Source organism: Gopherus flavomarginatus, chromosome 7 (assembly GCF_025201925.1).
Source record: "Gopherus flavomarginatus isolate rGopFla2 chromosome 7, rGopFla2.mat.asm, whole genome shotgun sequence".
In the NCBI taxonomy this organism is placed as follows: domain Eukaryota; kingdom Metazoa; phylum Chordata; order Testudines; family Testudinidae; genus Gopherus; species Gopherus flavomarginatus.
Window position 1 is genome coordinate 96,590,464 of NC_066623.1, and position 27,012 is coordinate 96,617,475.

General features: G+C 47.3%; 1 protein-coding gene across 5 annotated transcripts in view; it reads left to right on the forward strand.

Annotated features, from left to right (window-relative positions):
* Positions 1 to 22,760: 22,760 nt before the first annotated feature.
* Positions 22,761 to 27,012, forward strand: part of GNG12 (G protein subunit gamma 12) — a 64,220-nt gene continuing 59,968 nt past the window's right edge. The window contains exon 1 of one of the 5 annotated variants that reach the window (XR_007775684.1): positions 22,761 to 23,074. The gene's annotated coding sequence lies outside the window, so the exon portion shown is untranslated. The remainder of the gene's footprint in view (positions 23,075 to 27,012) is intronic. The other 4 variants (XR_007775685.1, XM_050963677.1, XM_050963676.1 and 1 more) reach the window with 4 other exon arrangements.

Here is a 27,012-nt window from a genome sequence, read left to right on the forward strand (position 1 = left end):
TAGACTAGAGCTGGGTTCCACTTTAATTCAGGCTGGTAACCCACCTGCTTTGCAGTGAGGATGCAGGTTAAACCACTCAAGTGCTGATAGTCCTCCCATGCCTTCCCACAAATCCCCCTGTGTGCCCAGAGACACAGGTTCTCCCACCACTTACTGTGAGAGAATCATGGAGCAGCTCAGCTTACTGCAGCACAAAGAGCACATAGGCTATGCCTCCACAGGTCTTAGTGACACACACACAGGAATGCAGCGCTGCTCACACTGTGGCTAGGCTAATGTGGGTGCTGTGACCCAGGAATCATTAGGAACCAACTAGAAGAGGGCATGAAGGAGTTCATAAAGTTTACCAGGGATCCCATGGGTCAATATATGCATAATAATTCACTATAGGGTGGCAGGTGAGGTCTTTACCAAGATCCCATTGTGAATGTATGTCTGGATAATATTTAAGGAATTATGTCTATATTGAAAATTATGTTCTTAAATGCAGGTAACCAGGAGGGAACATGTCTCATACAGGTTCCTTTCACTCAGGAGGTAACAGATGCTTCTCTCTGTGTCTGGTCATGAGCATACTGGGCATTGTGTATGTCTCACAATGGATGCCTGTTTACATACTGAGTTGAATGCTAATCAAGAGATTGTGAAATCTTTAAGATGAAATACAAGAAGAGACAAACACAGGAGGGGATCCGCTTTATGAATAAAGACAATGGCTGGAGTATATTGGGGGATTCAGAGGTATACCCTGGATCCTTCACTGAGGAGGCATGCTAAAGTGTGTTTGTCTTATGAATGGAGAGTCACAGCCATGCCTGGCTGTAAAACGCTAGAATAAGGCTGGGTTAGCATAGCCGTATAAGACATGAAAGTATCTAGTTAAGTAAGTCTAGGTTCTAGAATGCATGTTATGATTCTATTTTATGTATAGCCATTTGTTTCCACTACTTCTACCTGAGGTCATTTGAATCGCTATACTTTGTTTAAAAACTTTTTTTTGTACTACTTTTCACTATAAACCTATCTACATGTCATGTGTAAAGCAGAGTGGTTGATCTGAGGTGGAACTGGTAAACTTGGGTGTGCTGCTTCTTTGGAAGCAGCGAATCTGTGAATTCTGTGAGGTCCAGTGGAACAGAGGTTGGATGCTTCAGTGAGATGCTTAGGAGTTGGAGCGTGCCTATAGCTAACCTTCAGAGAGAGTAGGGCTTGTGTAGGCCTAGATGGGAGAGCTGGTGTTGCCCATGGCAGGTGGAGTCAGGGAGCTGACCCTTGACAAGACAAGGCTTCCTCATGCAAAGGGCAGGTGGTAGCAAGGTGTCTCACAACCCTGGGTACCCCTGGATGTGTAATAGGTGCCAATCTCCCACATTAACTTTGCAGTGAAGATCTACCTTGAATATGGGACTGAGGGCCAGGAATTCCTGCACTCACTAATTTTGATCTTGAGCAAGTTGCTTATTCGCTTCTGTAGCGAGGTGATGTGGCTCCCCTCCTCCCCAGGGAGGGTTGAGCCCCATCAATCACCCCCCAGGGCGGAACCGCTGGGAGGAAGTCCCACCCCTCAAAGGGTCAGGCGGCGACCCGGAAGGATAAAAGCCGGGCCTCAGCCCTCAGTCAGGGCCCGGCCGCCTGCAGGAGCAGAGGTGCCCGCTGACCCTCCTCACCGGGAAGCCGCTGAGGCCCGAGGCCGGTGGGAGCTGCCCCACAGTCGCTATGACGAGGAGCTGCCGGAGCTGCCCCGTCCCCACTACGGCCCCGAGGAGCCGCTAGACCAGACCTGGTCCGCCATCCCGGAGGTATTCCCAGACCTACCGCCCTGCCTGGACTGGGAGGAGCCCATGGTACTGGACACCCCGACGGATCAGGTAGGAACCAGGGGGGAGGCTGGAAGTAGCCCGGGGACAGCTGACTACAGTCAGGCTGCAGAAGGCCCTGCGTCTATGTCAGTGTGTTTCAGTCAGGACCTCCCCACTGACCGCCACTAGTGGCGTCAGCCGCTACTAGGGCCCCGGGCTGGAACGCAGAGGAGTGGGTGGGCCTGCGTTCCCCCTGCCACCCATAACCAGGTGGCAGACTCTCCCCCCCTGTTGCCACTGCTCTGCCCTGCTCCAAAGGGCCAGAGCCAACTGCTGTGTTTGGTGCCCTGCCCGAACCAAGGGCTGGGCCCCCTTTGACTTTGCCACTGCTCTGCCCTGCTCCAAAGGGCCAGAGCTAACTGTTACTGTGTTTGTTGGTGCCCCGCCCGAATCAAGGGCTGGGCCCCTATTGACTTGCCACTGCTCTGCCATGCTCCAAAGGCCAGAGCTAGCTGAACTGTAGTTGGTGCCCCGCCCGAACCAAGGGCTGGGCCCCCTTTGACTTTGCCACTGCTCTGCCCTGCTCCAAAGGGCCAGAGCTATCTGTTACTGTGTTTGTTGGTGCCCCGCCCGAATCAAGGGCTGGGCCCCTAGTATTTAACTGTGTAGCTGTTCGGTCCCGCACACAGGGTCCGAACCGCCGGAGTGGACTGCGAACCCGAGGGCAAAGGCCCTCGGACGATGAGACGAGGCCGGTGTGGCTCCCCTCCTCCCCAGGGAGGGTTGAGCCCTGGCACCCCCTCGTCCACATTTGGCGCCTGACCAGGGACCGCTGACCCCCTCGCCCCTGTGAGAAGAGGCTGGTGGGAGCACTAAGATATCCAGCGTGTCCCAGACCGAGAAATGGATCTGGAACGGCTGTTCCAACTGCTGGCGGAAAGCCAGGAACAGCAGCAATGACATGCCGCCCTCCTCCAGCAGCGGCAACAGCAGCTCGCCGCCCAGCTGGAGCAGCAGCAGCAGCTTATCCAGCAACTGGGGAGCCAGCTACAGAAGCTTCTCGGGACTGCCGTGAGGGAGGGTGACTATGGGCAGGTATGCACAGGAGAAGGCCGGGCTCGATGACCCCAGCCCCCTAAGCTCATGATCCCGGTGGTCGTGGGGGACCAGGCCACGATGGCCCTGGTCGACTCCAGCTGCGGCCAAACGTTGGTCTGTCAGGCCCTCAGACTGCCGATCGACCCCGGCTTGGGACCTATCCACCTTCAGTGTATCCATGGGGACGTTCGGCCCTACCCGAGCGCCCAGGCCCGGCTGACGGGCAATGGCCTCACCCGGTCGCTAATTGTCGGGGTGGCCCCCCGTCTGGCCTACCCGGTCATCTTGGGGCGTGACTGGCCGGCCTTTGAGGGGCTCCTCCGATCCATCCCAGCCCTGGCGGCCGAGACCCCGGAACCACTGGAGAGGACCGAAGAGGGCCCTGGGGAAACTGGGGCAGAAACCGGGGAGGCCGGGGTCTCGACCGAAGGGGACCCTTCCACGCCCCATTTTGACAAGGACTTTTGTCGGGACCAGCGGGCCGACCCCACTCTCCAAAGGGCCTATGAGCAGCTTGCGGCCATCGACGGGTCCGTCATCGACCCGGGCCAGGCTACGCAGTGGCCCCACTTCGAGCTCCACTGGGACCGACTTTATCGGGTCGAGCGGGACCCCTGCACGCAAGAGCCCTGAACACAGCTTCTCGTGCCCCGGTGCCATCGAAGGGCCGTAATGAGCTTGGCCCACGACATACCAGCAGCGGGACACCTAGGGCATGAGAAGATCCTGGCACGGATTCGGGCTCGATTTTATTGGCCGGGGATGGATGGAGATGTGAAGCCATACTGTGGTTCAAGCCCGGGGTGTCAACTGGCCGCCCCACCCCGGACACCGAGGGCGCCCTTGGTCCCGATGCCTCTGATTGACACACCGTTCGAGGGGGTTGCCATGGACCTGATGGGCCCACTTCCCCGGAGCATGGCGGGATTTCAATATGTCCTGGTCCTAATCGACTATGCCACCCGGTTTCCGGAGGCCATCCCGCTGCGGAGCATCACGGCCCGGACCATCGCGGGCGAGCTAGTGAAGGTGTTCGCCCGCGTGGGGTTGCCTAAGGAGGTCTTGATGGACCAGGGCACGAATTTCACGTCCCGCTTACTGAAACAAGTCTGCCGACTCCTGGGGATAAAGCAGCTCCAACGGACGGGTTGGTGGAGCGCTTTAACTGCATCCTCAACGGCATGCTCAGGAGGTTCCCGCCAGACAAGCTTCGCCACTGGGACCAACTCCTCCCGCCGCTGCTCCTCGCTATCCGGGAGGTTCCTCAGGCTTCGACCAAGTTCTCTCCCTTTGAACTCCTCTATGGGCGGAGGCCACGGGGCCTCCTGGACCTCATGAAGGAGACGTGGGAGCAGTCGGCCTCCCCGACCCAGGGGCTTCTCCAGTATGTCCTCCAACTGCGGGAACACCTAACCCAGGCCGGAAGCCTGACGAGGGAGAACCTTAAGGCGGCCCAGGAGAAGCAGGAGCGGGGTTATAACCAGGACACGCAAATGCGAGAGTTCGCCCCCGGAGACCGGGTTCTCTTACTCCTCCCCTCCAGCGAGTCAAAGTTGCTGGCCCGTTGGCAAGGCCCCTACGAGGTGCTTCGGAGGGTGGGGACCGTTGACTACGAGATTCGCCAGCCAGGCCGCCGCAAGGAAAGGCAGTTGTATCACATCAACCTGCTGAAGCCGTGGCAGGACCGGGAGGGCCTGCTGATGGACCCATGCCTGGCAGAGTCAGAGTTGGGTCCGGAAGGGGCCCGGACGGGGGAGGTGTCAGAACCCGCATTAGGAAGCGCCCTGACGGAGGAGCAACGGGAGCAGGCCAAGTGCCTCCTGCGGGCCTTCCATCGGACCTTCACAGCGCTACCGGGCTGCACGGACACCACTTGCCACACGATCCAAACAGCGCCCAGGAAGGTCGTTAGGGAGACTACCCGGCCTATCCCATACCGAATGCGAGCGGAGGTTGAGGAGGAGGTTCGGGCAATGTTGGCCTTAGTGGTCATTGAGCCATCCCAGAGTGATTGGCGCAGCCCGGTGGTCCTAGTACCTAAGCAGGACGGCACCCGGCGCTTCTGTATAGACTTCCGAAAGGTGAATGCCATCTCCCGGTTTGACGCATACCCGATGCCCCGGGTCGACGAGTTACTCGGCCGCCTCGGAGAGGCCCACTATATTACCACGCTGGACCTCAGCAAGGGGTACTGGCAAATCCCCCTCGAGGAGGCGTCCAAGGAAAAGATTGCTTTTGCCACCCCGTCCGGGCTGTATCAATTTCCTAGGATGCCCTTCGGCCTCCATGGCGCCTCCGCGACCTTTCAGCGGCTGATGGATCGCCTCTTGCGACCGCATCAGGAGTATGCGGCCGCCTGCTTGGACGATGTCGTGATCCACAGCTGCTGCTGGGACGGCCATCTGGATCGGGTCGCGGCGGTCCTCTGAACCCTTCGGGAGACGGGGTTAACGGCGAACCCCAAGAAGTGCCGAATAGCCTGGGAGGAAACTAACTACCTCGGTTACACTGTCGGGCAGGGGCAGATAAAGCCCCTCGTGGGGAAGGTCCAAGCCTTGGCGGAGTGCCCCACCCCGACCACAAAGCGGCAAGTACGGCGCTTCTTGGGGCTCGTAGGATATTACCGATGGTTTATTCCCCAATTCGCGTCAATTGCCGCACCCCTGACTGGGCTACTGACGAAGAACAGCCCCCGAAATGTGCACTGGACACTGGAGTGTGACGCAGCCTTTAAGACGCTCCGCGACTGCCTGTGCAAGGAGCCCGTCCTATATAGCCCCGACTTTGATAAACCCTTCATCCTTCAGATGGATGCGTCGGATGTGGGCTTAGGGGCTGTCTTATCTCAGGAAGGGGCCGGAGGAGACCACTCCGTCCTGTATATGAGTCGCAAGCTATTCCCCCGGGAGCGGAGCTATGCCACGATCGAAAAGGAGGCCCTCGCAGTCAAGTGGGCCTGCGAGGCTCTTCGGTTCTTCCTCCTGGGGGGCCCGTTCACTCTGGTCACCGACCACGCCCCACTCCAATGGCTAATGCGGATGAAGGATGACAATGCCCGCATTATGCGCTGGTACTTGGCTTTGCAGCCCTATGCGTTCACCATCTGGCATAGGGCTGGCAAGGACCACATCAACACGGACTTCTTCTCCCGCCTCGCTGAAATGTGGCAGTCTGACCCCGACCGACGGGGGTCGGACTTGAGGGGGGGTGTGTGTAGCAAAGCGGTGTGGCTCTCCTCCTCCCCAGGGAGGGTTGAGCCCCGTCAATCACCCCCCAGGGCGGAAACGCTGGGAGGAAGTCCCGCCCCTCAAAGGGTCAGGCAGCGACCCGAAAGGATAAAAGCCGGGCCTCAGCCCTCAGTCAGGGCCCAGCTGCCGGCAGGAGCAGACGTGCCCGCTGACCCTCCTCACCGGGAAGCCGCTGAGGCCCGAGGCCGGTGGGAGCTGCCCCACAGTCGCTATGACGAGGAGCTGCTGGAGCTGCCCCGCAGTCACTACGGCCCCGAGGAGCCGCTAGACCAGACCTGGTCCGCTGTCCTGGAGGTATTCCCGGACCTACCGCCCTGCCCGGACTGGGAAGAGCCCATGGTACTGGACACCCCAACGGACCAGGTAGGAACCAGGGGGGAGGCCGGAAGTAGCCCGGGGGCAGCTGACCATAGTCAGGCTGCAGAAGGCCCTGCGCCTATGTCAGCGTGTTTCGGTCAGGACCTCCCCACTGACCGCCACTAGCGGTGTCAGCCCCGGGCTGGAACGCAGAGGAGTGGGTGGGCCTGTGTTCCCCCTGCCACCTGCAACCAGGTAGCAGACTCTCCCCCTCTGTTGCCACTGCTCTGCCCTGCTCCAAAGGGCCAGAGCTAACTGTTACTGTGTTTGTTGGTGCCCCGCCCGAATCAAGGGCTGGGCCCCTATTGACCTGCCACTGCTCTGCCCTGCTCCAAAGGCCAGAGCTAGCTGAACTGTAGTTGGTGCCCCGCCCGAACCAAGGGCTGGGCCCCCTTTGACTTTGCCACTGCTCTGCCCTGCTCCAAAGGGCCAGAGCTGATAACCAAGGGCTGGGCCCCTAGTATTTAACTGTGTAGCTGTTCGGTCCCACACACAGGGTCCGAACCGCCGGAGCGGACTGCGAACCCGAGGGCAGAGGCCCTCGGACGACGGGACGAGGCCGGTGTGGCTCCCCTCCTCCCCAGGGAGGGTTGAGCCCCGGCACCCCCTCGTCCACAGCTTCATTTCCCCATCTGTATAATAGAGGTGATTAAATACCACTCTCCCAGGCATGTTGTAAGGATGACTAATTGTTAATGTAGGCAAAGCCCAGGTGCTATTAAGCATTTCTAACTATTCATTAACAGCAAATCTATGGAAAAACTCCACATTCAAAAATGCCCTGCTTTGCACTTGTTTCCTGCACTCATTGTCCCCAGAAATCTTCTGTAGTGGAACCTCTGAGCCCTGCTTATTTCATAAGTGATTTTCCCCCTGCCCCTGTCTCCTCTCTCCCATGCCCTCCTGCACTGTCTGCCTGGGATACTTCAGCAGGGCTATGAAAACAGTTCAGCAATCAAACCCCAACCCCACTGAGGAGGTGGAGCAGGAGTGGTCATTTGTCCTCAACTTGTCTGAAATCTTTATATAGACCAGATTCAAATTAATTTGCTGAGCACTGCTCTGTTTCACTGAATGAACTACTGTAAATTATAGGTGTAACTGTGGTAATGAATAACACAAGCAAAGCTGTTACTGTCAGGTCAAACTGAATGGGAGACCAGACATGGATTTCCAATGCAGTAGCAGCAGCAAACTCATAATTAAATAAAGCAACAGGTGGTGTATTTTTAATTTTTTAAAACAATTACTTTTTCATGGCTATTGGTTATGTCAGAAGGAAACCTCCCTTGTTCTCCTTCCAGACTTGTTTGAATTCTTTGTGCCAGAGCAGTCTCATTTCCCCAGACACTCCACCTACGCCAGTTTTATTTCATTTCTGACTTGCAGAGAATGTTAAAGACTTTGGAACATCCTGCAGTAAAACAAAGCATCTGATTAACATGCCAAGATGTACAATCCAGGAAAGAACTTTTACAAGTCCCCAGTAAGAGGCAGTGATGCTTGGGGAGAGGACACAAGGACTTGCATTCAGTGTGGGCATCCACAATTTACCCAACTGATGGCAGCACTGGTAACTTGGCAGGAGCCCAAGGGCTCTTCATAACTTAAAATGGAGTAGATTGTGGCTGTTCTCACCTTTCTAATAAGGAGCAGGCTGCTTGGATTAAAATGGACCTCACTGTGGGCTGAGGGTCTATTGTCTCTGCAGCCAGGCCATCCATTTTAAAAAATGAGTGATTGCTCTTGACCAAACATTTCTACACTTGAGCCATCTCACTGAGGGATGTCATGTCTAGAAATGGGTGTAGCTGTATCTGAAACTCATACACAATCTGAATCCTATTTAGGGTTCAAAAGAGTTTGATTAGCTTTGAAATAATAATTATACAACTGAGAGGTCTTTTTTCTTGTGCTAGTTCTGAACCTGTTAAAACCATGACCTTCTGGGACTCTCCTCAATGGGGCTGATTTTTACATTGGTGACTAAGAGCCTGATGCAGCCTTCTCAACTCCTCTTGAATTCAGTGGGAGACTAAGGGCTCTTAACATCCAATGGAATTGGATCCTAATGCAGTTCAGATATGTTCAAATAAGGATCTTAACCTGGGAATGTCCTAACTAAACTGAACCAGCAAATCTTTTCAGGCTCATTGACTGAATGCACTGTTGCACTGGAATTCATTATAATGACTACGAAAGGTGACTTAATAGGAAAGGAAGGGGTGAGAATATTGTTTTTTCTGGTGCCCCTCCAACCTGTAAAGCTGGCTTCAAAATAACATTTTGAAAAACTATTTGTAGTACTGTAGCTCCTGGATTCAATCCTAGCTGAGATCCTTGCTCCAATGTGCTAAGTACTGTACCAAAATGTAGGAGACAGTGCCTGTCCCAAAGTGCTTACGGTCTAAATAGACAAGACCAACGACAGGTGGGAAAAAGGTATAGTAGTGTCCCCATCACTGAGCTAATCCAATCAATCTGTGCTGCTAATCAAAGGACATAGTGTTTTGCAGTGTGGTCATTCTCACTCAATCTAATCAAGTTCTAGGGGAGTATTTCCAGTGTAGTGGAACAGCTCAACAGAAGAGACTAACTCTGCTCCAGAATAGTCACTAGGGTGGTGGTTAGGCATTCATAGTGGCTAGGGACCTAGGTTCAAATCCCCACTCTAGAGCATGGACTTTACTCCCCTTCCAGGTGAGTGCCCAAACCCCTGGCTGTTGGGCAGGGCACCACCACTCCTTTGTGAATCTAGCCTTTATTTTTCAAGTTAAAGATGCCCAAAGCTGATACAAAGAATCTTATATTGAGTACAATGAAACACCTTGTTGACCTGATACTTTATGTCTGAAAAAGTTATTTTGTAACTTTTCAGTTGCTGGAGTATTCCCCCCTCCACCAAATTATTTTCAGGTTGACCCAAAATGATTTTTTAAAATTTCTTTGGAATTGCCAGAAGGGGTAAAAAAAAAATCAACTATTAGCATTATATTAGAATTGTATGATCTTTGTATTTCTATTTTCAGGGTGAAAATACACTTAAAATTAATTCCGCTGTTTATTTTAAAAACTTTGAACCACCTTATTTGTTTAGTTTTCTGCCCAAGGCTGACAGTGAAATCAAATGAAACTATTACCTCCTTCATTAAATAAGAACATAAGAATGGCCATACTGTGTCAGACCAGAGTGCCATTTAGCCCAGTATCCTTTCTTCTGACAGTGGCCAATACCAGGTGCTCCAGAGGGGATGAACAGAACAAGTAATCATGAAGCGATCCATTCCCTTTCACTCATTCCCAGCTTCTGGCAAACAGAGGCTAGGGACACCATCCCTGCCCATCTTGGCTAATAGCCATTGATGGACCTATCCTCCATGAATTTATCTACCTCTTTTTTGAACCCTGTTATAACCTTGGCCTTCACAACATCGTCTGGTAAAGACTTCCACACATTGACACTGTGTTGTGTGACAAAATACTTCCTTTTGTTTGTTTTAAACTTGCTGCCTATTAATTTCATTTGGTGACCCCTAGTTCTTGTGTTATGACGAGTAAATAATGCTTCCTTATTTACTTTCTCCACACCAGTCATGATTTTATAGACCTCAATCATATCCCCCCTTAGTTGTCTCTTTTCCAAGCTGAAAAGTCCCAGTCTTATTAATCTCTCCTCTTCCGAAGCAGTTCTGTACCCCTAATAATTTTTATTGCCCTTTTCTGAACCTTTTCCTTCTAATAGATCTTTTTTGAAATGGGACAACCATATCTGCGTGCAGTATTCAAGATGTGGGCACACCATGGATTTATACAGAGGCAATATAATATTTTTTGTCGTATTATCTATCCCTTTCTTAATGATGCCCAACATTCTGTTCACTTTTTTGACTGCCACGCACACTGAGTAGAGGTTTTTAGAGAATTATCCACAATGACTCCACATCTCTTTCTTGAGTGGTAACAGCTAATTTAGACCCCATCATTTTATATGTATAGTTGGGATTATATTTTGATGTTTGACGAAGTTTTGATGTTTGCACTAGTGATAAATAGAAAGAATCACTCAGAGATGGAAGTGATGCTATTACAGTACTTTTGGGGGGTTAATGCTGATGCTTTAGTCTTTATTAATATTACAGTAGTGCCCAAAGGCCATGATTACGATCCTATTGAGCTATGTATTGTACAAACAGTTAGATACTATCTTAGTCATCTTTTCAAACATCTGGTTTTTTTCATTTTACCTTTCCAAAAACTATTAACTATCTATTTAGATCTTTTGTCAGAAGATATATATTAGAACTGGTCAAACACCGGAAAAAATATTTGTTCAGTACATTTTGTTGTTGCTCATCATATTATCCAACTGGTCAGTACTATATAATTTTTAAAACATTGAATAATATTTGGTCAAGTTTAAAAAAATCAGACTTTGACTACAGTTTCCTAAACTTAGAAAATAGTTGGCTCATAGAGGATTTTCCACTTCCCTGTTATGAAACTGGGAATGAGATCATTATCCTCTCATTCCAGTGCTATCCTGTGTAGATTGTTGGCTTTCTATGAGTTCACTGATTTATACTTTGAAATCATACTGCAAGAGTTGAAGAGAACAGGGCTGGGGAGATTATCACATATGGGACAATAGATAACACGTGCACCTCAGTCTGACTAACAGTCCTGTTTTTTCAGCAGACTTAGGTAGGGTGCTGGGGACAGATTAATGACAGTCTCATAACCAAGACTTGGAAATGATGTGCTGAGGAAGGCAGGCTGGAGGACAACATATTGGGCGGGATAGAGGTAGCCGGTTAAGCTGACTTCAGTAGTAAGGTAGCTTGGTGCTCCAATAATTGGAGAAGAAAGTCTAGAAGGTTGGCAGAAGTGGCTGCACATCTTCCCAAGCCACAATCCCACTTATGGTAAGATCTGTGGAGTACTTTTTTCACTGGCTATGGACAATACTGCAATACCCCCTCCTCTGCTGGAGTGAGTGTCACTGTGACTAAGGGGCTGACTTTAATTGATACACAAGGAATACAGTATCAGTCCCATGTCTCAAGAATAGTAATCTTGGAACACATTTGTGTTCTCCTTACTACTAAAGGAGACTATTGCTTGTATGAGTCCCAGCCAACTACACAGAGATCCAGCCATGTTTTTCTGTAATGCACCTAAAAACTTTGAGGCACATCTTCAGAAAAAGTAACAGAGACAAATGTGTCAGCAAAAAGTCTTATGAACCTGTTCCAAAAAGAGAGATACAGATTCTCAGCTGGGATCAATGGAGCTAAGCTGATTTACATTAATAGGGTTCAGTTTGGGACGATTGTAATTTACGAACTCCCAAACTTAATGTTGGGTCTTCTCTCATTTTGTATCTGCGGGTGTGGTGAAGAAGTCAAACTTGAACCTTAAATATATACATAGAGCTTATTACATTTTAACATTAAGGAGTAAATCTTGTCTTCTGCAAACAATTTACGTAACAGAAGAGGGAGGAATCTTTCCCTCATGTTACTGAGCAGTACTAGCAGAGCTGCTTCAAAGCCACTAATCCAGCCTAATGGATACAATCACTTCAGTAGATGCTCTGCCTCTGCAGGATGTAATGGCTAGTATGTCCACACCATAAGCAATCTGTAGCAGGGGCTGTATGTTTGTAGAGTGCCTACCTGCCTAGCAGAATGGGGCACCAACTTGGCTGATACCTCTAGGAGCTTATAACAATTTGAATGGTTTTTATAATGATTGATCCTCAGCCTTCCACTCACCTCCTGAAGCCAGGAGAGCATTGGGACCAAATGCCTGTGACTCATAAGGTAGAGCACAGACCTGGAAATCTACTCTCCCCTACTTTCTCATGAACAGTGGAACTGTAATATCTTCTGTATCCAAAGTCCTCTAGATTTGAGGATTTGGCCCCAAATTGCATCTGGCATGTTTTTTGGATGTAATTATATTTTCAGTCTCAGAATAATAATGCATTATTATTTAAATAGCACTATTTAGTTTTGATTTAAAAATTCAAGAATGACATTTTCTGGAAATTGTATTTATTAGCTTTGAAAAACATTCAAAGCAGACAAAAAGACATTGACAGTCTATCTACAAAAACTATCAACCACAGTCTAAACCAGACATAAGTAAAACAATTGATCAGTTTCATTATTGTTACATGAACATGAAGACCTGATGAAACTACATTTTACCGTTCACGTTTCCCATAAAACTTTCATGGCAACATTTATAATGCAAGGATATGAGATGGAAGCATTTTATGCAGACTGTAAAATAGGAGTGAAATCTGGTTTGCATATAACCACAAGTGTAGAGAGACATTATGATACCCATGAAGGAGAACAACAGTACAGAATCACACTGTAAGCATTGTCTGCTTGTGGACAGAATAACAGATTTCATATAAGATCTTGTACTGAGACTCCCTCATATTTGGGTTTATGTATTTGTATTACATAATAAAGCCATAACCATCCCCAATGTGCCAGGTGCTGTAAAGACACAGGAGGAATTTACAATCTAAAAAGAGGAGTACGGATGGGTGAAAGGAAATATTAATATCCCCATTTTGCAGATAGAGAGCTGAGGTACAGAGAGATGAAGTGACCACCCTCCCCTCCCAACCTTGTGTATTGAGATTGCTAACACATGTAATTACTAATGTTCATGTTTGCAGGATTAGGACCTGTGTGCTGATCCGGAACTGACTGAGTAGGTGAAAATTCCCATTAGCTTCACCATCACTTTATTTTCCGACATTCTCTTCAAAATTATATTATGTTGAGAGATTTAGTGACACAGAATGCATGTCATAATAGATCAGTCACCCAATTATCTATTTATATTTATTATCTGTTTTGTCCACTAGAGAGCAATGGTCCTTTCAACCCAAATGACTAGTTGCTTGAGCTGGTTGGAAAAATGCCAGTTTTTGTGGGAAATTTCAAGGGCGGGGGGAAGAGGAAGGAGAAGGGGATTCTTCAGAATGTTAAGATTTTTGATGAAACACCTAAGCTAAAAAAGTGTGTCAATGATTGAAAACCATTTTTTGGCTTAAAAAAAGTTCAGTTTGTGTGAAACCAAACTCTGAAAAATTTTACTGAAAAGATTTCACTTTCTGTTTTTTCATTAAAATCTGAGAATTCTGACCCAAATGAAAGTTTTGTGTGGAAACTTTAATGGAGGTTGAAAGCTATATTTTTGTTGTTTTCTGATGGAAAAAATTTCAGCTAGCTCCACTAGTTACCCACTTAGGCTCTGATATCACAATACTTGAGCGTTTGCTTAATTTTAAGCATGGGGAATCGTCCCACAGAAGGCAGGACTAAAGTTATGGCCATTTAAGTGTAACTCAAGCTATTGTGACAAAAAGAAAATCAAATCTTTACATTTTCAATTATTTCCATGCACACATCTCTCTCTCTCTCTCTCTCTCTCTCTCTCTTCGCCACCTCCCCTCCCCCCCAAAAAAAATCTTGATACTTTCCATCTGATAAACATTGCCTCCTATATTTTAAAGAAGTAAAAATTAATATGGCTGGCTTTTAGCAATAACTACTTTTAACTGTTCAAAAGATCCTTGTTTGTGCGTTTGCCAAACTAACCTCCCGTCGGTGGAACAAGCCCTTAGAGATATGGGGACTAAAATGTCCTGAAGTTGGTCGAGCTGTGGGTGCTCTTAACCTGTGAAAGTTAGGCCAACAGTGTCTGGCATTAACCTTCCAAGGGGGATACAGGCCCTTTCTTGACTAGGAAAAGAGGCTGGGGGTAGAAGGCCCAGCAGCTAAAACCTGAGAGGGGCCTGAAAGGGATTGTCTGGAGCACAGAATAGCAGACCTCAAAACATCTTAAGGGGGCAACTAGGGTTGCCAATTTTGGTTGGATGTATTCCTGGAGATTTATCACATGACATAATCTTTAATTAAAAGTGAATCTTTAATTCCTGAAGACTCCAGGCCAATCGTGGAGGGTTGGCAACCCTAACCTAGACTTAATTGCTATCAGAAGGATGAACTAGAAGAGGCATCACAGTACTAGGCCTAAGAACCCCATAAGGTAAATTTGCCCTTGTACCCCTCTATGGGACTGCTCAGTAGGGGGCTGAGTTAGAAATTACAGGGTTTGTCTTTACTTGTTGTTGGCTGAGACTGTACCAAGTGTATTGGTATCCTGTCTTTTCTGCTACCCTTAGCAAATCCTTTCATTTGGGAGGTGTGTAGGAGTGCTCATGGGGAATCCACCAGCTTCCAGAGCCCTATGGTCTAGTAGTTGAAATGTCAAAAAAGACACATACTTGGTTACATGCCAAGGTCTGCTCTAGGGCTTAACCCAAGGGCTGGCTGGAGTGTCCATCACAGAATAAATTGAATGCCACCCTTATAAAATGGCAATGTCACCTTGGGGCTAGAGAAAGTGACTAGTAGGCAAGAGATCTGGTTTCTGCTCACAACTGTCACAGATCTCCAGTATGGCCTTGGGCAAGAAACTTCATTACTCTGGGCGTCAATGTACCCTTCTACAAAACGGAGATAATATTCACCTTTCTAAAGTGCTTTGATTTTCTTGGATAAAAATCTCTTATGTGTCTAGCATTAGTTTGATAAAATATGATTGCTTACCTAGACTTTCTCAATGATTTATAACATTTTTATGTGAGCTTGGTGCTTGTGAAAGTGGTAGGTTGGCAGCCCTACAGAATGAAGTTTTCTATCCCCGGAAAAATCTCAACAGGGGCCATATGAACTATGCAGTGTGCTTCAACTTGAACTTGGTGGAATCATGCTAAGTGTAATAAAAGGTCAATCTTCATGTCCAGCCAATTTTTGGCCTCTCTGAAGAGACTGTTAACAAGCTTCCAGCTGTAGTGACACCTATTACTAGAAAATGAACTGGATTGAAACAAGCAACATCCACTACCTACCTCAAGCTAAATCCTGCTTGCCTTACTTATATTGAGTAGTCCCATAGGCCTCAAGGCAAGCAGAATCTGTGCCCTGTTTTGTTTAAACAATGAACTAGTGAACATGATATTCCCAATGCAGTATTGTGTGGGCCAGCAGTTTTCAAACAGTGGGTCAGGATCCCAAAGTGGGTCGTGACTCCATTTTAATGGGGTTGCCAGGGCTGGCATTAGACTTGCTGGGGCTCAGGGGCTGAAGCCAAGGTCTGAGCCCCACCAGCCAGGGATGAAGCTTTCAAGCTTTGGTGCCCCCTGAGGCATCAGGTGTTGGGCTTTAGCTTTGGCCATCCTGCCCTGGGTGGTTGGGGTCAGGCTTTGGTCCCCCTTTCCGGGCTTGTGTAGTAATTTTTGTCCTCAGAAGAGGGTCGTGGTGCAATGAAGTTTGAGGAAACCCTGCTATGGACAATCTTATGAATGGCCAGTAAAACACTTTTTCTTTAATAGAATCGAAGTGTTCTGGCATATAAATTAGTAAACTATAACATGAACACCTCTAAGCTTAACTACCAGCTTAGATCTGGTCTCGCTGCCACCACTCTCAAATACTAGCCCCCTTTTCTGGATAGTCTTGAGAGAATTCTTCATCAACTCCCTGGTGAACACCAATCCAACCCTCTGGATCTTAATACAAGGAGAATTTAATCATCCCCCCGCTTTTCCCCCCCATCAATTCCTGGTGAGTCCAGATCCAATCCCCTTGGATCTTAAAACAAGGAAAAATCAATCAGGTTCTTAAAAAGAAGGTTTTTAATTAAAGAAAAGGAAGGTAAGAGAAAAAAACCTCTGGGAGCCAGCATACAAGCTGATCTCACAGACAACAGATTTAAAACACAGGATGTTCCCCTGGGCAAAACCTTAATACACACAAGAATACTCAATTTGATAATTCCCCTAATTGCACAAAGACAAGTTACAAAAGAAAATAAACATAAAGCTATTTATTCCTGTCTAAAACTTACTACTCTGATAAGAGGCTGGTTCCTTGATCTTTTCCACTTGGCTGAAACTGAAACTGAAACTGAACCTGACTCTAAACAAAGGAAACTTCCCTCCTTCCTTTTGAAACATCTTGTTCCCCTGTTGGTTCCTCTGGTCAGGTGTTAGCTAGGCTAGGTGAACTTCTTAACCCTTTACAGGTAGAAGAGGCATTAACTCTTAACTATCTGTTTATGACAATAACATATAATAGAAATGGCAACAAACAAAATGTAGAAGCCTAGCCAGCAAACCTACTATAAATATACCCTGATTGATGAATCAACATCAATTATTAAGAGCTGATTATGCCGAGGAGAGTTATAATTCAGCTGAATTAGTGTCATGGAGATGTCAAGTGTAACTGGGGTGGGGGGAGGGGAAAGACAGGAAGGTGGGGGGGGTTGGGTTTTTTTTTTAAAAATTTAATTATTAAAGAATATGCCCTGGACACTGAATTAGAAATGAATGTGATGGCAGAGTAACCAAAAGAAAACAGCAGTAACTAAAACTAATAACTTGGTCTGATTTTTTTTTTATCAAATTAAGTCGACATTGTATTTATACAGTACATGTTGTCTTATTATAGAATGTAACTGCTGACTGAATTGCTTCAATATTTGCTATCAATGTATCTAAAAGCACAAGTGAAGACAGTGAAGACAAAACTTGACAAATATTTGGCACATAGACAATAGAGCCTCATCTACTCTAGGGTTTTGGTTTTGATCTTTGTTTTTAAATCTCCCAACGGTGCAGTTTTCAGGGTGATGGTAACAGTAGGAGTGGTAGTGTTGAAAGGCACAGGCAATTTTAAACCATCATGACATACAGATCTGCTCTGAGCAGGGTTAGATGGCATGGTAGTAATAATACTTGTGCCCTCTCTATGCTGGCAATATTATTCATGGAGCTGCACTGATGGTGTGCAATGGTGAGAGATTTCCTGAGAAATGCTCATATAGACATAGGATTAAGGGCTTGATCCTGCAAATCCTTCATGCATAGAACGCCCTTCAGCTTTAACTGGACTTCTGAACAAGAGTCCACAGGACAGGGCTTTAAGCAGGAAATTACCAAAATTACCTGATGACAGCTATTAAACTGTTAATACTGTTGATCTTGGTCAAAAGGTTCAGAAGAAAAGATCACCTCAGGCCTAGATTCAGCATTCAGGTTTGAGGTAATCCACTAATCTAAGGGTTTGTCTACATTGGAAACTTACAGCACTGCTACTTTCTTGCTCATGGGTGTGAAAAACACCCCCCTGAGCGCAGCAAGCTTCAGCGCTGTAAATTGCCAGTGTAGACAGGGCACCAGCGCTGGGTCCCTCGTGGAAGTGGTGCCACAATCACACAAGCCACATTAAAGTGCTGCCACAGCAGCGCTTTATTCAGGAGCGGCGCCAGGGTTTTTGGCGCCTTAAGCAGGGGTCCTTCCACGCTCCCGGTTGGCAGCGGCAATTCTGCGGTGGGGGAGTCCTTCCGCGCTCCCGGTCTTCGGGGCACTTCAGTGGCAGGTCCCGGAGTGAGTGGAGGACCCACCACAGACTTGCCGCCGAAGACCCGGAGCGCGGAAGGACCCCCCACCGCCAAATTGCCACCAAGAGCGGCAAACTGCCACCCCTCCAAATCCTGGTGCCCTAGGCGACCGCCTAGGTCGCCTAAATGGAAGCGCCAGCCCTGGCTTTAGTGTTGCCAGTGTAGACCAGCCCTAACTCTCTAAAATCTAAATCATCAATTTTCAGTGTCTATTGAGTCATTCCCTTAAAGCTCATTACTGCACTCTGACACTTGATCCTATGTTGTTTCACAACTGTCAAACAAATGTTCCCAAGGGTGATTTTTCATGATGACAATGCCTTCTGGTGGTCAGATGTGTTTATTCCTGATAGCTCTAATCCAGAGAGAAATCTGGGGCCTCTGAGATTCTATTCTTTTCAGAACAGAATAATATCAGAGTGCTTTCCAGTAGTGCAACATGTTTAGCATCTGTCACATGTGGTTCTTTCTCTGCCTTTCAAATTCTCCCCAGAAGGAGAATTATGGGTTTTGTAGGGCTTTCTTTTGTTTTGTTTTTTAATATACACATTGCTGTGTGTTTGTTAGATGAGGCAGATCAATTAAGTTTGCCTTGCGCTTGAAGTTGAAGGTGGTGAAGTTTATGATGGTCCTTACTTCATGTGGGAGTTCACTCCACAGTCGTGGACCAGTCCCCAAGAAAACAGTCTCTCGCACAATTGAGCTTTATCCTTATGGTAGAATTTTCCATTGTGTCTGAAAAGTGGAGTTGTAGCCTTCATCCCGGAGCTTTAGGCAATCTTTTAGTTATATTGGGCATTCAGCACCTTGAAGATAAGGCCCAAGATCTTGAATTTGATTCACTGTTCTATGGGAAGTGTGGAGAGCAGAGCACGGGTTTGATGTAGTGGCTGAGGAAAATTCTAGCTGGAGTTTCCTAAGAGCTGATGACTTCATGTCCAAATGCACTGCACAGCTGGTGACACACAGGCCCGCCTGTGGTTCAGTACTCCATGTTAGCAACTCTTGTCAAGCCTGACATACTCATTACACCTCATGCACTGGTGTCATGATATTTCGTTAAAAGGTGACATGTAATATACTATGTCTAGCTAATTAAATCTAATAGCGCACTGACCATTAATGTCACTGTAAAATGTTTGTAACACCTCGGTAGGTGAAATCATGGGTACTCTCTGATGATATGTCCAGGAGACTATAAACAGACAAAGGTGACAAACAGGTTTTTTCTATATAAAGGGGAAAAACTATGGCGGCAGATGCCCTCTCTAGGAAAGAGGGCTCTGACCTACTGCCTCAAAGTCAGCGGATGGCTCCTAGATTGGGAGCTACAGAGGCAAAGCATTGTGGGATACTCAGGGTTACAGGGTAAGAAGTAACACAACCCCTCACTGGTCTGGATTGCACCCCAAACTCTCTGACACTGCTGTAGTCCAGACTGGACATGACAGAAGTATGAATAACCAAGGTCAGGATGTGATGGTGTCTCCTAGCCAGCTGAAAATGATAGCATCTATGAGCAATACTTTCAATTACATGAGATCTTAGCATCAGTGAGGAATCTAAGAACAGTCCTAAACTACAAACTGAGTTGACAAATTGTAGGGTGCGTACCTTCAAACTAAGTGTACACCATAGCTGCAAACTCAGTGCTTTCTTCTGCCCACCACAACTGAGGAGTCTATTGATGGATTCATTCTCAGGCAGGTTAGGGACACAGTCTGTATTAATTTCATATTCGCCTTTTGGCTAAAATATCTGTTTCACAACTGATATGTTCTCTAGTGGCAGAGTCTATCCTGCACATGATGTTGTTTGGTAACTACAGAAGCCATTTGTAGTAAAATAAGCTTTTTCTCCTTCACAACTTGTCTGTTCCTTCATCTTACCCACAGTGCCAAATTCCTCCCAGTGAAGCTGCGTGGGTGCAAATCAGGGCAGAATTTGGCCTATGATACAAAATGTATTGTGATGTCACAAATTCAGTATGTGGCAATTTCAGCTTTAATGTTAGGGACTGTGACTTCCCTGCAGGACCTAACAAAAGGCTTAGTTAGGCCATGAGAGAGAAGCCTTCTTTCAAAACATAAATATCTTTTCTAATAGCAAAGTGTAAAAATCAAACTATACATCTTTGGGTGTTCTTTACAAACTTTTTTTTTTTTCTATTTTGATATAGTATTAAGGAAGGTCCACCTTTGAATGTGATGTGTTATAACGTGCCTGCTTCTGGCTTGCAAATGATAACTTTTTAGAAAACTTTAAGCAGATGCTCTTCCTTGCTTCTGGAAACAAATGTATTTTTGAGTAACTCATAGTGTCAAAGTAGCTAATCACAAGTAAAGGCAAGTTTTACCAGTTTGGGCGTAGACAAGTCCTTGCACATTCCAGGCCTAATCTTTAAGGTGCTGAGCACTTCCTGTAGGGTGCTGAATTCCATCAACTTTCCTTTAAATTAGTGGGAGTTGAGAGTGCTGATCTCCTCAGAATTAGGTCCTTCCAGAGCAGAGACAAAGACTTATTTGGGCTGTGGTTAGTGATTTGGTTGAAAGCTAAATTAAAAGCAGCAACTGGATATTTTCCCTTCTGTATTGCTCAACCCTAAATTTGTTTGAACATATGGAGGGAAATAATCCTTGTTCTAACTGCATTGAAAACAATTGAGTTACAGCTCCAATTAATTTGGCTTCATTGAGTGACAGGATTTAGGAAAAGTGTGCTCTCTCTCTCTGTGTGTCTCTCTCACACACACTAGTGGGCAGTGTGACACCCTGGCACCAGGGTGGTGTGAGGGCATGGAGGGGGGTAGAGTGACACCCTGGCATAGGGGTGGTGTGTGTGGGATGGAGTGACACCCTGGCACTATTATTATTTGATGTATGTAATCTGGTCAAGCCAAGCCACAGCATTCTTATGAACTATGTTCAAGGCACAAAGACCTCTAGTAAATTGAGTCATTTAGTAGTCCTCAACAATGTGTGTCATGGTTTGGGGCTGCCCACATTGACATAGTGGACTGTCTCTGAAACACGGCTGAAATTCTGCTGCAGCACAAATTCCATGTCCAGTGTGAAACTGGCTCAGAATGCTCCATTGACTTGGTGGTAAATCAACCCTGGGTTGACGTTGAGTAGGGTCTCAGAAAAGATAATTGTCATTTTCTCTGTGGACCAGGAAGCTCACCACTCGTCCTCTATTATAAATCCCTTGCCAGGTAAACTTATCCACAATGGGCAACGTGAGGGCAGACGCCCAGTTGATGGATTAAACAAGTCTTTATTTAATAGTAGATGTGGCATATCATGCAATTTCGTCGCAAGCTTTGCTATGCTTTCCTCTCTGCGAACACTGGGCAGAGCAATATTGCAGAGAACCAGTAACCATGGTAGAAGAGTAATGCCCTTGGCACTGGGGCAGTGTGAGGATATAGGGGAATGAGATGCATACTGGCACCGGGGTGGTATAATGGCGTTGGGCGGGACACGCTATCATGCCTTAGCATTGGGGCAGTGTGAGGGCATGGTGGTGGGGGTGGTATGACCCCGACACTGGGGCAGGGTGTGGGGTGTTGTGGGAGTGGTGGGATGCCCTGGCACAAAAGTGGTCTGAGGGTGTGGAAGAGTGGTATGAATCCTGGCACTGAGGCAGTGTGATGGTGCAGTGGGGTTGGTGTGAGGGCATGGTGGAGGGTGGTGAGATGCCCTGGCATTGGGGTGGTGTGAGAGCACAGCTGGGGGCAGTGTGACCCACTGGCGTAGTGTATGGGCTGCCCTGACACGGGTTGTGTGAGACCATGTCGGGAGTGTGTGTGGAGTGATGCCCTAGCACTGGGGCAGTATGAGGGTGTGATGGGAGGCAGTGTGATGGGGCAGTGTGACCCACTGGCGTAGTGTGTGGGCTGCCCTGACACGGGTTGTGTGAGACCATGTCGGGGGTGTGTGTGGAGTGATGCTCTAGCACTGGGGCAGTATGAGGGTGTGATGGGAGGCAGTGTGATGGGGCAGTGTGACCCACTGGCGTAGTGTATGGGCTGCCCTGACACGGGTTGTGTGAGACCATGTCGGGGGTGTGTGTGGAGTGATGCTCTAGCACTGGGGCAGTATGAGGGTGTGATGTGAGGCAGTGTGATGGGGCAGTGTGACCCACTGGCGTAGTGTGTGGGCTGCCCTGACACGGGTTGTGTGAGACCATGTCGGGGGTGTGTGTGGAGTGATGCTCTAGCACTGGGGCAGTATGAGGGTGTGATGTGGGGCAGTGTGTGGGGGTGGCAGGGGGTGGAGGGGCAGAGTGATGCTTTGGTACTGCAGCTGTGTGCAGGAGCGCACCAGGGTTTTTGGCGCCCTAGGCAGGGGTCCTTCTGAGCTCCCGGTCTTCGTCGGCAATTCTGCGGCGGGGAGGGCGCGGGGGTCCTTCCGCGCTCCCGGTCTTCTGGGCACTTCAGCGGCGGGTCCCGGAGCGAGTGAAGGACCCGCCTGCAGAATTGCCCCCGAGAGTCGCCAAATGCCACCCTCCTAAATCCTGGCGCCCTAGGCGACCGCCTAGCTGGCCTAAATGGAAGAGCCGCCCTGGCTGTGTGGGGGCGTGGGCGGGTGTGCCCTGGCAGGGGGTACGAGACTTTGGGGCGGGGGCGCAATATGAGGGCGGGGAAGGGGATGGCGCCAGGGGGCGATATGAAGGAGTGAGAAAAGGGGCCGTGTGATGCCGGGGTTATGACGCCGTGGTGGGTGGGGATTCCCTGGCACGGGGGCGGAGGGATCCCTGGTACCGGGGCGGTGTGGGGGCGGGGGGCAGCGCCGCGTCACCTGGTGAAGCTCCCACCCGAGGGGGCCAGCAGGCAGCGCCCCGCCCCCTTGAGCGAGGGGCACAGCGAGGGCGTGCCCCTGCCTGGCTCGGGCGACGGCAAAGCCTGGGTCCTGTGGCGGGCGGGAGAGCTCCGGGCCCGGCCAGCGCCGCCGCTTCCCCCGCCTGGGGCCAGGCGGAGCCAGCAGCGGGAGGAGGAGCGGGTGAGAGGTCGGCCAGCTCTGGTCGCCCACAGGGGGTGAGTCCCGGCAGAGAGGGCGGCGGCGGCGCCCGGCGGTGAGTGCGGCGGCCCACCCGCGGGGGCAGGGGAAGGGCTCGGCTCGGGGCAGCCCCCCCGCCCGTAGGCGCTGGGGCGGGGTGGGAATCGCGGCTGACGGCGCCCAGCAGAGCAGTGGCCCGCGCTGTGCCCGTGCGGCCGCTCTCCGCTGTGGCCCTCCCCGGGCATGTCTGGCTCGGCGGGTGTGGTGGGTGACTGAGACCCCCCCCACCCGCTCCTCTGCTGAGGCTGGCCCTGGGGAAGGTGGCTCCTGAGACACCCAGCGTGGCTGGCATTGGGGGAGAGCCGAGGTGACTCCTGAGACACCCCTCCCACACCCACACCCACACACGCGCGAGAGCGAGGGGTGATATTCACATGCTCCTCCAGTGTGGTTAGTCCAGGGCAAATGATTACTGAACTCCTCTCCCTGCATGGAGTCTGCGCCTGCTTATAGGAGTGCCAGAGTTGGAAGTGCTGGCAGGGTACTGGGAGTGACTTATTACAGGAACTTCCCAGCAGGTGTGGAAATAGCACCTATCTTGGCTGGCTAGTCTAGTTTTCCACTTGCTGCTGACTCTTCAGCCACTTCCTTAGATTTGAATCAGCCCTGCTCAAACACCTTCTGCCCTATCTTTGTGATACTGCTACATTTATCAGGTAATGGTCCTTGTATCAGAGGGGGCTATCTGTATTAGTCTTTATGCACAAAAACAACTAGAAATCCGGTGGCACCTTAAGGTGCCTCCGAGCTCCTCATTGTTTTTGTAATAGTCCTTGATACTGTTACAGGTAGGAAAAGGAAATAATTGTTCCCATTGACAACCAAGATATGACAGGACTTAAAACTATGGTAGAATACATTGTCTGGTGATAGTTGCCACTTTATTATTGAATATTTACTATATTTTTCCCCAGGTGAATAGACTAGCAAAACTAGTCTTAAGAGAAATATGGTAACAGAAAGAAAGAAGGGAGTTAATTAACATGTCCTATCATGTTTAGTGTTTGCCATGTTTGGCTTGTTTGCTGCTGAGAAGGAAGGAAACATGTAACTTGTTGAAAATTCCATCTGGCTCTAAACTCTGTTATCTTACTTCTCATCCTTATTACCTCTTTATCCCCTATGCCCTGTGCTGCTTTTGAGGACATAATGTTTACAGTCACTAGTGTAATAACAGTTGTTTAGAGGCTGGTGTACTGCCTATAGAGAATCTTAGCTGATGTCAAAAAGTGTATTTGTTTTAAGAAAAAGTTTGGCTCTGCCTTTAAAGTGTACTAAACCTTTGAAATATTGCACATCATCTTATGCTTGTGGGTAGCAGTCTCTGGTGTTTCAGCTGCAGAAGTGAATGGATAAATCGGATAATGAGAGATCTAAATCAGCAAACATTTTAGTTAGCAAGTTTGTGGGTTTTTTTTAACTTCACCCACAAATTCATTAAAACAACTTTGCATTAAAGCCAACATATATTTAGACTGATTTTATTTAATTTCAGTTAGTTACATATCCCTACTAAAACCCTCACTCATTTATTAAAAAAATACACTGAGTATGTCGCTATAAAAATTCTTATTAAACAAAAACATATTTGGAGTAAGTGTCCTTGTCCATCCATTGTGATTAATTTTTATTCTATATGTATTTATAGTGTTTGTTAGTGATCTGAGCATGAGGCTGGGGTCAGAAACTGCTGCAATCTAATCCTAGCATTGACACTGATTTGCTGTATGGCCATGAACAAATCACTTAAAGCTGTGTCTCATTTTCCACATCTATAAAGTGGGAATCACAAAATTCCACAAAGGAAAGTTGTGCTGATTAAGGCCCCAGTCCTGCAACTCTTTGTGTGGGCAGACAAGGACTTAATTGGGGCTCTATGCTGGTCCCATAGTCTGTCTTCATGCAACAAGTTGCAGATTGGGTCTAATTAGTTCACTGAAGTAGAAACATGTTATATTAACATTATTAATCAAAATGTGCCTCACCAAAACTTGTGACTTGTCTTATGACTAAAATGAATTTATATGTATTCTTAAACTGCAATATCATATGCCAGGCTAATATTCATGATGTTTTTAATGAGATAAATGCTTTAACATCCATCTAGATAATGTTTGAATTGTATTTTTAGCATTATGTATAGAATAATATTTAAAGTGATTTATCACATTTTCCCCAATATTGCAATTAATTTAGAACTAATCATAATAGGTTATTAGTTTATATTTATGCTAATTGCAGATCAGCTTGAAAATAAAACACCATGAGTAAGTGATCAGTATGGTATAGTAGTATTTTGTGCTGGTTCATCACAAACTAAATGAGATTAAAGGATTAGTATACAGTCAATGACTTCTAAATCCCCTATTTCATCTCTTTCTCCCCCCTCTGCCCCCAACTGTATATATTAGAACAATTTGGGAGCTCTTTAATCTAGTGCTAAAGTGTCAGAATACATTTCATGAATTGCTTTCCCTTAGAAATTAAGTAGTGCAATAAAGCAATCTTATCTGGACAATTATAAAGCTAATCAAGGTACATGCATTTAGTAATGAAACACTTCAAAATTGTTTTGAGACTTCTAACTTCAACTCTCTTTAGGATACATTTCTGTCTCACAGTATACATAATTAATTCTATTTTAATCTTTTAGCACAGATACTGAGTTATACAAACATACATTTTCAGCTATTGGTTTCATTTTAAATAATATGTATAATTCAGATTTGTAATTATGTAGTAACTAATTCTGTGGGTACTAAAGGTCTGAAGTCTTCGGTCCTGATCCTGCAAAAGCTCAGGACCTTGGAGCCTAACTCATAAACAATGTGTCTGTGACTCTAAGAGCACAACCTGTGGAATATCTTGGGTGCTGGCTCCACAGCAGGCTTATGTGTTCTTGGGATATTGGGTCTGTCTTGGAAGATATTAAACAACATAAGTTTTATAGAAGGCAGTAGCTGTACAGGCAAAGCTCCCCAAATCTTGATGCTTGGTCTGTTGGTTAGACCCTGCAGTGGAAGCAAACCAATAGGAATTATTCCAGCAGCCTGGTTCTAATGAACTGACCTATTCTATCTCATAATACAAGAACAAACACAGACTAAATGAAATTGACAAATTTTAAAATGAATTAAAAGTACTTTTTATGCAATATAAAATTAACTTGTGAAACTCGCTGCCACAGAAATAAGCAAGTAACTTTAGCAAGGTTCATAAAAGGATTAGAGCCATCTAGAAAGGAAATTAGCATCTGCATTTGTAAAATAAAGGATAAAAATGACAATCGGCCCTCTTGCTTTAGTGTATAAAGGACCAATGGCCTGAACCTTCTTAAATTGAAATCAATAATAAAATGTATTAACTTCCATGAGAGCAAGGAGCACGGTCTTTCCTCAAATCCTGAGTTGGGCTGAGAACTTGCAGTTCCCTGTGAAACCAAACCGGCAGGTGGTTTGGCGTCTCTCTGGATTTGGTCCAGTTTTATTACTGCTGGACTCGGGCAGCTTTTTTCCCCTCAGAGTGTGGTGATATTGCATGGACTAAACCTAATCTCTCTAAGGACTTGTCTACATATGAAAATTAATCCAGAATAATTTAGGAATTTAAAGTGGATTATCTATCTATGTGGGGACATGGTAACTCTATATGTGGATAACTTTATTCTAGAATAAATGAGAAATAGCTATACTGGAATAACTCCCCATGTAGAGAAGTCCTAGCCCGAGTTCATAATGGTATTTCAGATGGACTATAGGATAATTCTGTAACCAATGTGGCAATTCCTCTTTTCCTAACTATAAACCAGTATGTACATGTGACTGGATGTGTAAATGAGTGGGGGGGGACGGAAGGTTTGCTTGATAACTGAACATTTTTCAGTGTCTGGCTTCCAAGGATTAATAAGAACGATCAGTGAGTTTAAAAGAGGATTAATGAAAATTACCGTGAGTG